This window comes from Panthera pardus, unplaced genomic scaffold (genome assembly GCF_024362965.1).
Source record: "Panthera pardus isolate Hobbes unplaced genomic scaffold, ASM2436296v1 HiC_scaffold_5, whole genome shotgun sequence".
Classification (NCBI taxonomy): domain Eukaryota; kingdom Metazoa; phylum Chordata; class Mammalia; order Carnivora; family Felidae; genus Panthera; species Panthera pardus.
In genome coordinates, this window is record NW_026526980.1 from 12,405,554 (window position 1) to 12,419,125 (window position 13,572).

Consider the following 13,572-nt stretch of genomic DNA (forward strand, 5'->3'; position numbering starts at 1 on the left):
TTTCATAATTAAGGATAATGCTTTTCAAACCCACAGTTTTTAAAATATGGAAATTTAAACTAACTCTTTCAAAAACCATACTAAAATAGTTTTTTGGGGTGCCTAGCTGGCTCAGTAGGTAAAACATGCAACTCTTGATCTCAGCGTTGTAAGTTCGAGCCCCAAGTTGGGTACAGAGATTACTTAAAAATAAAATCGTTAGGGGGGCGCCTGGGTGGCGCAGTCGGTTAAGCGTCCGACTTCAGCCAGGTCATGATCTCGCGGTCCGTGAGTTCGAGCCCCGCATCAGGCTCTGGGCTGATGATGGCTCGGAGCCTGGAGCCTGTTTCCGATTCTGTGTCTCCCTCTCTCTCTGCCCCTCCCCCGTTCATGCTCTGTCTCTCTCTGTCCCAAAAATAAATAAAAAACGTTGAAAAAAAAAAAATTAAAAAAATAAAATAAAATAAAATCGTTAGGGGTGCCTGGGTGGCTCAGGCAGTTAAGTGTCCAACTCTTGATTTCGGCTCAGGTCATGATCTCACAGTCCTGAGACTGACCCCTGCTCGGGCTCTGCACTGGGCATGGAGCCTACTTGGGATTCTCTCTCTCCTCCCCCTCCCCTGTGTGTGCTCTCACCTCTCTTTCAAATAAAATAAAATAAAATCTTAAAAAAAATTTTTTTAATGTTTATTTATTTTTGAGAGAGAGGCAGACAGAGTGTGAGCAGGGGAGGGGCAGAGAGAGAGGGAAACACAGAATCTGAAACAACTCCAGGCTCTGAGCTGGCAGCACAGAGTCCAATGTGGGGCTTGAACCCACAAACAATGAGACCATGACCCGAGCCAAAGTCAGACGCTTAACCAACTGAGCCACTCAGGAGCCCCAAAATAAAATCTTAAAAAAAAATTTTTTAAATAAAATGAATAGTTTTTTGTGTGGTATGTATAAGCTTTCAGTTACTGTGAAATGAGAGACAGAAAAAGATCACTGCCTTCCACTTTAACTGCAGCCTTCAGTGAGAATGAACACTACCCCCTGACCAAATACACATGTAAATACACATATAACTCAAAAGTTTCATGAAGCAATATTTACCTTACCCTCACTTCTAGGATGCACTATAATTTATTCCTTTTCTTTAATTTGGTTTTTAACTTTTGATTATACTCACTAGATATGACCCACAGTGAGAAACTCTCAAGATCAAACTTAAAGGTCCCCTTCAATAGCCTTATTGTGCCAGACAAAATACTAGGCATTTTAGAGTCATGACAGCAGTTAATCCCCACATCTACCCTACGAAGTTGGTACTGCTGATACACTGAAATAATCTCAGAAAAAACCCACTTTACCCAAATCCCTACACTGTGGCACAGAAAAGCTCACCAAACTGTCCATCTGCTCCCCCAGTTTCCCAGGTTCTTTTCAGTGAGGTGGGGAAATGTGTCTATTTCTGGCCAATGAGCTGTAGGCAGTTGTGATTCTTATCGTTTCTAACCCTAAACACTGAGCTGGCACGTGACATCCCAGCCATCTCTTCCCCTGCCATGGTGACCAAGATAGTACACAAGAGTGGAATCTTCATTAGCCTGGGCCTCTGAGTGACTGTATAGAACAGGGCACCCTTCAGCCTACTGACCCATGCGGGACATCCAAACAATAAAGTTTTATCAGATTAAGGCAGACTTTATAAATTCTGACTCTTGACTATCTACCCATCCTCAGTAATTCTACAGTTCAGGCCCCTGACATCTTTATTGGAGCACCCTCACAAATACTTTCCCTACTTCTGGGATTGCTCCCTCCAACCTCTTTCACACTGTCACCGGAATGATCTTTTACACACACACACAAACACACACTTGACTATGCTGCGTCCCTACTCAAAATTATTTAATAGTTCCCCTTCACCTACAAAACACAATCCCAAACTCAATAAGGCGTACAAAGAAAGCCCTTCTGAGTCTGGCCTCAACTACTGTCATTCTCCCCATCTCATATATTCCCCATCCCTCAGCCATAAACACCTGCCATTCCCCAAAATGCCACGGCTTCTCATGCTTAGGTTTACACATCCTGTTACCTCTACTGAACGCCATCTCACTCTCTGGTCTATGTCTGTCAAGCTCAGCTGAGATTTTTACCTCCCACAGGACTCCTCTCCTGACTCCTTCAAGCTGACCTAGAGCCTTTCTGCCCCTCCACATCTTCATTTATGGCAGATATTTTTTGGCAACGGTTTTACATTTTCTAGTTGTTCTTATGTCTCTTTTCCTACCACATCATAAGGGCCTTAAGAACAAGATACACAAAAGGCACTTAAATGTACCAGAATGAATAGCTGGCAACCTATAAACACACGTTGTGCATCCAATCCCAGTGTCAGTCCTTTAAGAAAAATTCAGACCACACACACTTCATTTTGAATACAATGGTGAAAGCATCTAATCTGAAGGCCAAATTTTTCTAGGTTACAAAGCTAGTTTTGAGTTTCAGAAGTTCCCTATGAATGATCCACATTCTGTCTGGGAAAGCTGGTCCCCTGCTCATATACGTCTAATTTGAAAACTATATAGGATGGTTCTTCTTAGAATATCTTGCATCTGTTTGGAAACTGAGAGTGCTATTAACAGTGTGTTTTTAAAAGTTTTGTTGGGGTGCCTGGGTGGCTCCGTCAGTTAAGCGTCCGACTTCGGCTCAGGTCATGATCTTGCGGTTTGTGAGTTCGAGCCCTGCGTCGGGCTCTGTGCTGACACCTCAGAGCCTGGAGCCCGCTTCCAATTCTGTGTCTCCCTCTCTCTCTGCCCCTCCCCTGTTCATGCTCTGTCTCTCAATAATAAATAAACGTTAAAAAAATTAAAAATAAAAGTTTTGTTCTGTTAAGCTGCTACTGTAATCAAAAGCTCTTTCACTTCAGTGGGCTGAGTCAGAAGCACTAAATGCAGGAGACCTGCAGAACTTGGTGTTGAGTGAGTCAACTTAAGCATTGTATGCAAATGGTAAAGCGACAAATCAGACTGAGGGGAAACTTGGGCCAAACTACACAGAGGGAAGGAAAAACTGTAACCTTCCAAATGGGGAAAAGGCAACTGGAAAGATTTTTACCTGTTGCATAACATTTTATTATCTCTCTCTGCTAGGCCGAGCAATGGTTTTGAGCTGGAACTTAGAAAAGCAAATGCCCTGACAAACTAAGTAATTCTGGTTCTTTGATTAGGGAAGTTTAGAGTTAAGAGTTAAAGCCGGCAATTATTATTATTATTTTTTTACTTCAAGTTACCATGAAAGTTCAATTTCCAACAAGAATTAAAATGTTAGTCTTCCACGAGAACACCAGAGTAAGTCGTCTTACTCCAGTAAGTGCTGGAAACATGGAAGAATGACTTGAGAAGGTTTAGAACTCTACCACTGTTTGTACATCTTTCATTCTGACTCTAAATTACATTTTATCTTTTTAAATGTGTGATCTTGAATGCTTACACTTCTGTGGAGATTCTACTACCATGGAGATAATTACTTGTATGACTGGGAAAGAATAGTATTTCATGGGGCTCTCATCTTTAAAGGCCCAACGACTCAGCTGCCCACAAGATATCTTAACCAAGACTCATTGATCCAATGGCAATTTTCCAAGAAGAGAAAGAAATAAACAACCTCACTCTAGCTTTGCAAATCCTAGTCTACAGACCAAGGGCAAATGTCACGACTCCTCTCCATCCCCTTTTAGGATTTCCTCCGACTCACCAGCAATAATATATAAGTAATGACTAAACTCTGCGCCAAGGAAAATGGACTCTGAAAGACATCTACAATGAGTAAGGCAGTCTTGTGAATCTGCACAAAGGATGAATGTCATATATGTCATGAAACAGATTTTAGTGGAGAAAAAAAGATTTTTTAATCCTGCAAAATTATAGGCCTGAGTAAAGGCTTTTTCCCTTTCCCAGTGTGCCCAATACCACAAGTCACCACTTCTCTCAGGAGACAAAACTGTATGAATGACAAAACGAAAATTTACCAAGTATTGAGGGCTTGTGGCTTGGAACGTTAGATTTACCTCAGTTGGGAAACATCTGAAGAGTTTCTCATTATGAAATCAAGTAGAAACTCTGTATTAAATAAATGAAGGAGGAAAATCATCTTGGGCTACATCATTGTCACCACTGTGCTCAATTTTGACCTCATCTTGACTAGATAACACACAGCACGAAAGGTAATAGACACGGAACCACCTTTATAGCAATTCTTTTAAATTACAATTTGAAACATTAAACTATTACACGGAACTATACCAGATGCATGGGCCTTTATGCTGAAGTAATTACAGAACACTATCACTTGCAGAACACTGGCCAACAAGCAAAGTAGATAATGAAAGATGACAGTGTGAAGATACACAGAAAATGTCAAGGGAACACAGGTAATTAAGGTTCAAAACAAAACAAAAAAACAATCTCGAGAAAACAGACTACATGTGAAAGCAACTTTCTTGGCTCCTATTATGCAATCAAGATTTCAGTTTTATTCTAGGGTTTTCCTTAAAAAGAAAGCACCTCCCACAATACTTTTGTTTCTTTCTTTCTTTTTTTTTTTTTTTTACCATTGCTCAGTTTACTTCTCACGACGCCCATTATGTTATGAGCCAATAAAACAAAAGTGAAATAAAATTTTAAATAAAGCTTGTCTCAGTGTTTAACTTCATTTTAGGGCAGGTGTCACACTATACCTTTAAAGAAGTTACCAGTAAGATTAAGATAGGGCACAGCCTCAGCCTTCCAGAACCTAGAATACATGCACTAGCATGCATTCAAGAGAGAGGATTGGCAATAAATAAATAAATAAATAAATAGTAAGTAGATAGATCGATAAATAAATAAGTAAGAGTGAGAGAGAGCACGAGGGTTGGCTTTTTCTCCCTCCCCAACAGAATAGGTCAGAATCCTAGCTGCTTCTATGGGGAGTCCCAACCCCAAAAAGTGAAAGGAAAAAAGATCAATCCAGGTTGTAGGAAAACTGCTTAGAGTGAAAGAGAAAGCATTACTACTTACTTTTCATTCGTTACAAAAAAGCCACCACTACTAACATCTACAATATTTTAAATTCTATACAGCCTACTTACGGATATCTTCACCATGAATGCAGAAATAGAAATTTGTCAATTTGCTTGAGTCTTTAAATCCACTCAAATTTGAACCTGTTCTGCTGTGTCCCCCAGAGGACTTCATGAAGGTGTGGCACTGGAGCAGAATTAATGAACCTTAGAATTACAAACTTCAGCCTTTCCTAGACAGCCTTTATGATCTTACATATCCATTTACCATCAACTATAGTTCACCCAATATTTTTCTTAAAAGCATAAAAAAATCATACCCACTTTAATATTATCTTAAGCAACACTATCCATGAAGTCACAGGTCTGGGCATGCTAGTTTTGTTTTCATTAATACACAGTAAAATACAGAACTAGTAAACAAAAAGGTCTCATCTGTGTACCACCAAAAATCTTATGTACCATCAATAGTACAAAAAAAACACTTTTGCGTGCTCATTTCAGCAGCATATACACTAAAAATATAACCAAAGCCACACTTTGAGAAACAGTGATTTCATCTCAAATCCTTTATGTCACAGTTAAGGAAACAGACTCAAAGAGGGCCTGTAACTTGCTCAAAAATACAGAATAACTGGTGGTGGAGCCCAGACTAGGATCTAAGTCCAGTGGTGGTCCCACCAGAGTAGAATCTCCAGATGGGTGAGCTACAGGGAGAATTAGAGAGCTGGCCTTAGGGGAGTTCACCAACAACTGAACCTCAAGCAGCTGGTAAGCCCTTTACCAGTGTATCTGGGCTTTTCACTTTCTCTGAGAAGCACACACATAACGTAGTACTTGGCTAGCTGACTCTCCAAGGTTTTTCTAGACTGGCTGAAATAGACTCGCTGTTTCCTTCCCAAAGTCTCATGTGATTATGCCCAATTCAATGCACTCAAGGTATACTGCAAAAGATAAAAATGTCTCCTGGATCAGTTTCCCTTTTTTTTGGTTTAACAGTACCTTTGCTACTGAGCCCCAGTGCCCATTGCTAGACTCCTGCATGCTCTATAGTTTCAGGGAGATTTTCCATCTCTTAGTTTTAGGCCAGCTCTGGAAATGGGCTGGAAGTTTCCATCACAGAGTCACTCCTATACTTCCCAGATACCCAGAGCAGGTTTTATTTTCAAGTGACAGATAACCCGTGTCTATTGTGTGCCCAGCAATGTTTTATACGCTGTCCTATATGTCTCCCTATAAAAGGAAGTAAAATGATATAGTTCCTGGCCCCTTGAGACATGCATACATACATGCCAGGCACGGTGCCAAAGCCTTCAAATGGACTGTCTTACTGACTTACAAGTATTTGCTATGATTATCCTCCCTTTATACATGAAAAATATAAAAATGAGACTTAGAGATGTTAAGTGGCTCATCCAAGATCAACATTTAAGTAGGTGGTAAAGTTCAGACTAAAACCCAGGCTAGGCTGATGCTCTTAACCAGTGCACTATGTACACCTGAATCTTTTTAACGTCATACCAAAAGAAAACATGAATATTGTGTAATTGATTTCTTATTAAGGGAGCTCATTTCTTGCACTAGGCAAGTCTAGAGATACAGCACCTGTGAAATCCAAGAAACTATAACACATTCTGAGAATGCCATTTCATATTGACTGAGGGAGAAGTTTGTTCTTTTGTAATCTGAAGCTATTTAATTTGCACTCTCTTGACCAAAACCTCCATCAAATTAACAGTAAATGCATACTGTTACTTCTCACCTAAATTAACTTTAGGTAGCCTTCTCTAGGTAGCATCTACTTATGGAATGCAAAGCTGGATTATTAGTGTAGTAGAATAAAAAAATATATTTGGTCTTTGTCCCCAGTTTGTGCCAGAGCTCCTAAAACTCTTGGTATATCCTTACAGACAGAAGTGTCCTTTGTTATTCATAAGGATCCTGGTTGGACCACACTGGAACTTATGCTAATGAGGTGACTCAGGGCGGGCCCTTAGATACCTTCACGGCAGAGGCTGGCCTCACCAGAAAGAGCAGACACAAGATTAAAAGGTTGGAACTTTCAGCCTCATCTCCAGACCACAGGGAAGGGGCGAGAAGGGTGGCTGGAGTTTAATCACTAGGCTGATGATTCAATCAGTTATGCCTACATCAAGGAACCTCAACTGAAACTAAAACCAGGCTAGGGGAGCTCCAGGCTTGGTGAACAAACACACTGATGTACTGGGAGGCAGCAATAACCAAGGGGGGACATGCAAGCTGTACCAATTCAGATCTTGTCTTATGCCCCTCTTCCAATTGGCTGTTCCTGGTTTGTATCCTTTATAATGAAACTGTAATCATAAATATGCTTTCCCCAGTTCTGTGAGTCAAATGTTCTGGCAATTATTGAACCTGGGGGAGGGAGGTTGTGAGGAACCCCAAATTTTTAGCCTGTCAGGCAGAAGTGCAGGTACTCTGGGGCTACCTGATACTTGTGGCTGGTATCTGAAGTGGGGCAATCTTATGAGACTGAAACATTAACTTGTGGGGTATGCACTCACTCCAGGCAGTTTGTGTCAGAATTGAATTGTTGGACACTCAGGTTGTGTCAGAGAATTGTTGTTGGAACATAATTAATAACCTCAGAAAAAGAGGTTTACGTTAAAACCAATCTAACTGGTGCTCAGAAGCCACTTCCCTGCTTGATCTAATCATTAAATCTATAGCTGTCACCAATTCAGAGCACTACTTGACATTTTCAGTGCAAGTAGAAAATATGGCTCTATGGACAGATCTGCAAGTACCTGGTAGAATAAAATTTCTTTTAAAAGAAGAAAGCTTATGGACTAATTTGACCTGCTAAAGAAAACATGGAATGTTGTAGAAATTGAAACCAAAAATGATTATTCTTTAATAATTTAGGTTGTGATTTATTCCACATTTATTATAGTCTCCATGAGATTCTCTCCCATGAGAGAATCACGAGTTACCTCAATAGTTTACATTAACTGTTCCCTCTGGATAGCAGATGATGCTAAATGACAATCACCACCACCTAGTATTTGCTTCATTTGTACTTTTACCCAAACTCTAATGTGACCAGGGACATTACATTCCCTCCTGTTTACCAACTTCTGATTTGTCAAAAGTAAAATCAAAAGAGACAGAGATCTCAAAAAACTTAGGCCAGCACTCAGTAAGCAATCTTTAAGACCAATCTGATCAAACCAGATACTGCATCCCTGCATTCACCCCTCCCCATCAGAAATACACTTTCCAGTAATGGGAGAGAACACTTGTGGTCAGAGACCTGGTCAGGGCCCCTGGATTACCCAACTCCACAGGTTCCCCGTCCCTCTCCTTGGGAACACTGTTCCCCGAAGTTGCGCAATCTTGTGGGCCTGCTCCTTCCCTACCCACTCTTCCCCACCTAAGTGCCATCGTTAGCGTTTTCTACCCTTTCCCAGTTGGACCACCAATGGGCATTTCTCTTCACCCTATATATACACCCAGTCCACAATACCACTACCACCACCCCGACCACCTTGCCTTCCCAAAGTCCTTCCCTACACACCCTCTTCTTCCACCACTGAACCCACCTATCTAAATGTCTTCAGGGAGCACTTCAGTGGCTCAGTCAGTTGAGCTTCCGACTCTTGATTTCAGCTCTACTTCAGCTCGGGTCATATTCTTGGGTTTGTGGGACTGAGCGCTGTGTTGGGGGAGGCTGTTTGGGATTCTCTCTCTCTCTCTCTCTCTCTCTCTCTCTCTCTCTCTTCTCTCTGCCCCTCCACCCCAAACTAAATAAACAGTACAATAAAGTAAAATAAAATAAAATAAAATAAAATAAAATAAAATAAAATAAAATAAAATCCTTCAAAAGTCTTTAGACTTTTCTCTTTCATAAAATGTTAGGAAACCCGCAAACTTTTCCTTACCATAGGCATTAGCCATAACCAACTGTTTTGAGTAAATGACTGAACAAATGACTAGTTGTTTCAAAAAAAAACTAATTTACTAGAGAAAAAGAACCATGGAAACATTCTAAAAAATGGAAACAGGGCATTCACTCTATCACTTCTCACTTTTGAATTCTACTCGGAAGCAAGAAAGTGTCATTCGAACTGAGAAAAATGTCTCCTCTGAGGACCTGGGAATTCCAGCGTATCCACGATCCTGCCACCTAGAACCCAGGCTACTAGAGTGCCAGCCCTCACTGCAGTGGATTCCTACCCTTCCCTTTCAGTTTAAAGAGCAGCCACTAGGTAATCAAGTAGATATAAAGCTAGAGTTTAACTGAAAACAAATTTGCTTCACAAAGAAAAAAAGAAAAAAAAAAAAAAAAAAAAAAGGAATGTGGCCATTGTAGTTCTTTCCCAGAGCTGTTCTAAAACTGTTCTGTCAATGGATATACCCAGGTTTTCCTGTTCGGATTCCAGGGCAAGTCACTGGGAAAAGGAAGTAGTGTATTTGGTTCAGCATTTTGAATAGGTATTCTCTACAGCCCACTGGCTTAAGAAATTACAGAGATAAAGCCTCAACTCCTATTTGAGAGAACTACTGTCACTTTCAGGAATACTGAGGAGAAAGGGCCAGCTACTTACAGGTGCCATTACTCACTTATAGCCTTATTTCGCATATGCTTCAAAGGTGGTTATAAGGAGTCTTCCCTGAAAGAACAGCAGTTTGTGACAAAACGTTTGAGTGAAGAACTAAGAATATATAAAAGACCAAGCAGCAAGGATTTCAATTCAACTCAAACAAACTAAGTGCCTACAAAGACACATATGAAGTAGAGTAAATGAGAAAACAAAATTATCACAGAGAAGGCCCGATTCTAGTTGCCAGTACTCCGCTCTGTAACTTCAAGCAAGTTTACCGTAACCTTTCTAGATTTCCATTTCCCGACTAAATCACCGCTTTTCAACCTGTTTTTGGCCTCAGAACGTTTTGTTCCATTGAAATCTTCTGTGGAAACCCAATATAAGAGAATATTAAAGTTAACTTTCACAGAGTGAAGCACAGTGGGCTGAAATGGAAGGGAGACAGCAAAACTCTCTCATCCCAACCACAAATGTACTCCAGCAACAACCCACAAGAGTTCCAAAGAGCCCAGTTTGAAACAAACACCACACCAGATAGTAAGGTTCTTTGAGGGTCTTTTTCCGGCTTCTTCCTAAACTGGAGAAAGAGGAATGAACTGCATTCAATACATTAAATGCTATCACTTGACTCTTGCTCAGAATCAAAATTATAGATCACACACCAACCCACTTTAAGCCAACACTGGAGAGACCAAACCCTTCATCAACCAACAAGAACTAAAAACTAGAACCAAACTCTGCTGTCCTGATAGGGTGGAAGCAATCTATTAATAAAATAAGGGGAGGCAAGTCTTTCCAGCACACTGTCTCCTAGAATGACAAGCAGAGACTGGGGCAGTAGCTACAAAAGATGCTAAACAACTCTCCAAAAACAGAAAGTCCTACACTATGCAGGGGGTACTATCCAAGATCCTCTGTCAGTCATATCTGGTCTGGCCTCAGTTACAGAATTATTTCCGGTCCTCAAGTCCTCAGGTTGAGCCCTCCAGCAGAGCATGGCACAACAGGGACAAAGAGAATGTTTCCTATAGCAATCTAAGCTTCCACACTGCAATTCAGCCCAAAACCCAACAACACAGCACAGCTCAAAGGATAGTCCTGAGCAAAGCCACACCCTCAGGAAGTCAGAAGGAGTCATTAACATGATACCTACCTTTCCATGCACTCCGGCTGGTATATGGGCACTGGCCATAGGTGGCTTATTTTGCCACAACAAGGGCTAATCACCACCTCAACACTGACTTACTGATCTTCCCTATTCTGATGTACAGTATTTAAATAAAGTTTCATTCACACACATCTAAAAGAAGATCATGTGGGACTTTCTTTCCCCCTCCCATTTTTTCCTTTCAGCATATCACAACTTCAAAGAATTAGAGTTTGAGCTTCCAACCCTTTTTCTCATTATTTTACTAAATTAATATGTTGAGTTATACTTTGTAATCGTTAATTAAATGGTGAGGTACTGTGATAATCTCTTTGTTCTCCCAAAAGAAATAAGACCTTCCATCACCTAGAAAAACAGACACAAGAACCAGTGAAACTAGATTTGAAGTGAAAGACACTAACTCAAACTCACTGGTCCTTTGTACAAAGAGCTTCAGAACACTGTGCAACATTTAGGGAGAACTGATCCTGGTTCACTGGTATCAACATCTGTAAAGAGACACAAAGAAGTAATTGTAAGTTATCAAGAGCCGGGGAAATAGGAGTTACCACGTAATTACCATTGTTTCAATCTGAGTTACCACATCTTCACCTCAAAACAACTGGCAGCCAGTGTACAATTAACTCTTACTGCAGCACAGATACCAAAACAGCAAAATCAGATTAATTTTAAGTCTACTGCAATACAACTCCAAAACTAAGTGGCATCAACTGGCCTCCTAGGTTGCCCACCTCTCAGAAGAGTTTGTCCAAAAGCCCCCAAAGTTCAAGAAAGAAATCAACTGGTACCCTAGATTAAAAGGCCAGCTCAACTCCAAGACTCCACATTCATTTAGATTGGTGGATTCTTTCCCCAAACACAATCAGTGGCCAACGTAGGAGTCAATGGCTTCTCCCCATGTTCAAGTCCCCTCCTACGTATCCACCCCCTTTCAGAAATTAGAAAAGAGCCACTAGTCTACAAACTAGCTGATAATATTTCAACCTACAGGATATTTTCATACCTGAGTTATAATAAGCCATTGAAATGAAGATGAATAGTAGACAGCTTAATAATCCATTGGCCAGAGCATCTGAAGCCCAGCATTAGCATACAAAGTCCAAAACTCTTTAACCTAGACCTATATATATATATATATATATATATATTTAACATATATATATTTAACATATATATATTTAACATATATATTATATATATATTTAACCTATATATATCATATATATATTTAACCTATATATATTATTTATATATATATATATTTAACCTATATATATTATATATATATATATATATCATCAGTTCTCCAATCTTTGACTTAGTCTGCAGTACAGAAGAGTGGAGTCTATTGTTTTCCTGGTCCTAGCTGTTCACTTCAGTCACTTGCTTGCTAACTAAAAGACTTTCCATTGGTATTCAAGTCGGAATTCAGTAATTCAGTACCAGGCTCTATTCCACCCCCCTCATTACCCTGAGGACTGCCCAGCAAGCCCTATTCGTTAGTTCTGGCAATCCACCTACCAATTCTACTAAAGTAGCAGAACTTAAAACAGGTGACAAGTCCTCAATTTCAGATTTGTTTTCCCCCAAACACTAAAAGGTTTTACTTAGCATTTCTAATACCGACTTTACTACAAACAGCCCAAGCAACATTTAAGTCTCTCAACCACATGGCTCAAAGGGCCAATTCACTCAAAGAACACACTAGTCACTGTTGTGGGGTTCAAAAGAAGAAAACAGCGTATTCTTTCTGTTTCAGCCCACTGTGACATGGCAGAAGAGGGCCAAATCAAGGAGGAGTCCTGATTGGACTTCTCAAGTGGACAATCTGGTCAAGGTGAGGCTGAAAAGCAGCTGACTATTGGAGATGAATGGCCCCAACAGAAGGCAAAAGTAGGTTACATCCCCTGGTTACATGCCAGCCCAAAGATGCCGACATAGTGGGATTCAGCCCACAATGGTCATTTATCTACTGTAATCCACCGAGTGAACTTTTAGCACCAACCTACACCTCAGCTCAGTGTTATTAGTCATCAGGCAGACCAGACAAGAGTGGAAATGTTGCAACATAAAACCTGCCTCCCTACAAAAAACAACTTCAAACTTAGATCCTGATGGACATCTTTGTAGACCAACAGGGTTATATTATTATCACTTGCCCAACCTTCAACCCTAAATTCATACACAGCTGGAAGCAAAGGAGGATTCATTTACTAGAACATATTCAGGGTACCCACTATGCAATTTTAAATAGCATACAAGACAAAATCCTCTAAGGAGAAAAAGTGTGCTCTCAGTTGAACATTTTGTTGAATTCTGAACACAGCTTGACATTTATCTGCCAGAAAAGACCCAGGTGACCACAGACGGCTCCTCTCCCACTCTCAGCAGGGCAACTTTTTTTTTTTTTAATTGCCAACAGTCCAACAGTACCTGCAAAACAGTAAGTGATAATACTCTACGAAAGGAAATAGAATTGATCAAAAAGGAGCATCACTTTCTATTTCCTTCTTCTTGCTCTTATTTTGCCTACCTGTTCTGAGCCTAGCCTCTACCTCTCTGACCTAGACTTTTTTCATTTCCTCTTTGCTCACTAGGCTCTGGCTGTTACTGCCTCCTCTTTCCCATCCTCCCTCACCTCCCTACCCCCTTTCCACCCCACCCCTTTCTTTCCAGACCCTGGAACTTGCCGAAGTCACTTCAGCCAGTTTCTGCACTAGCTAGTCCGAGAGGCTGGAAGGCTCTTCCCCTATATTTGCATGGCTGGCTTCTTTTTATTTAAAGCTCAG

At 40.5% G+C, this 13,572-nt stretch overlaps 1 protein-coding gene across 20 annotated transcripts in view; it reads right to left on the bottom strand.

Annotated features, from left to right (window-relative positions):
- The window catches only part of DCUN1D3 (defective in cullin neddylation 1 domain containing 3), a 39,263-nt gene that overhangs the window by 23,088 nt on the left and 2,603 nt on the right, over positions 1-13,572 (bottom strand). For 4 of the 20 annotated variants that reach the window (XM_019430353.2, XM_053894455.1, XM_019430354.2 and 1 more), the window contains exons 3-4: positions 11,787-11,897; positions 11,185-11,271 (exon numbers count right to left, since the gene is read on the bottom strand). The exons of 6 other annotated variants lie outside the window; for them this stretch is intronic. The gene's annotated coding sequence lies outside the window, so the exon portion shown is untranslated. Of the gene's footprint in view, positions 1-5,098; positions 5,217-11,184; positions 11,272-11,786; positions 11,898-12,096; positions 13,217-13,572 lie in introns of those variants that run through there. 10 more of the 20 variants (XM_053894459.1, XM_053894456.1, XM_019430356.2 and 7 more) reach the window with 8 other exon arrangements.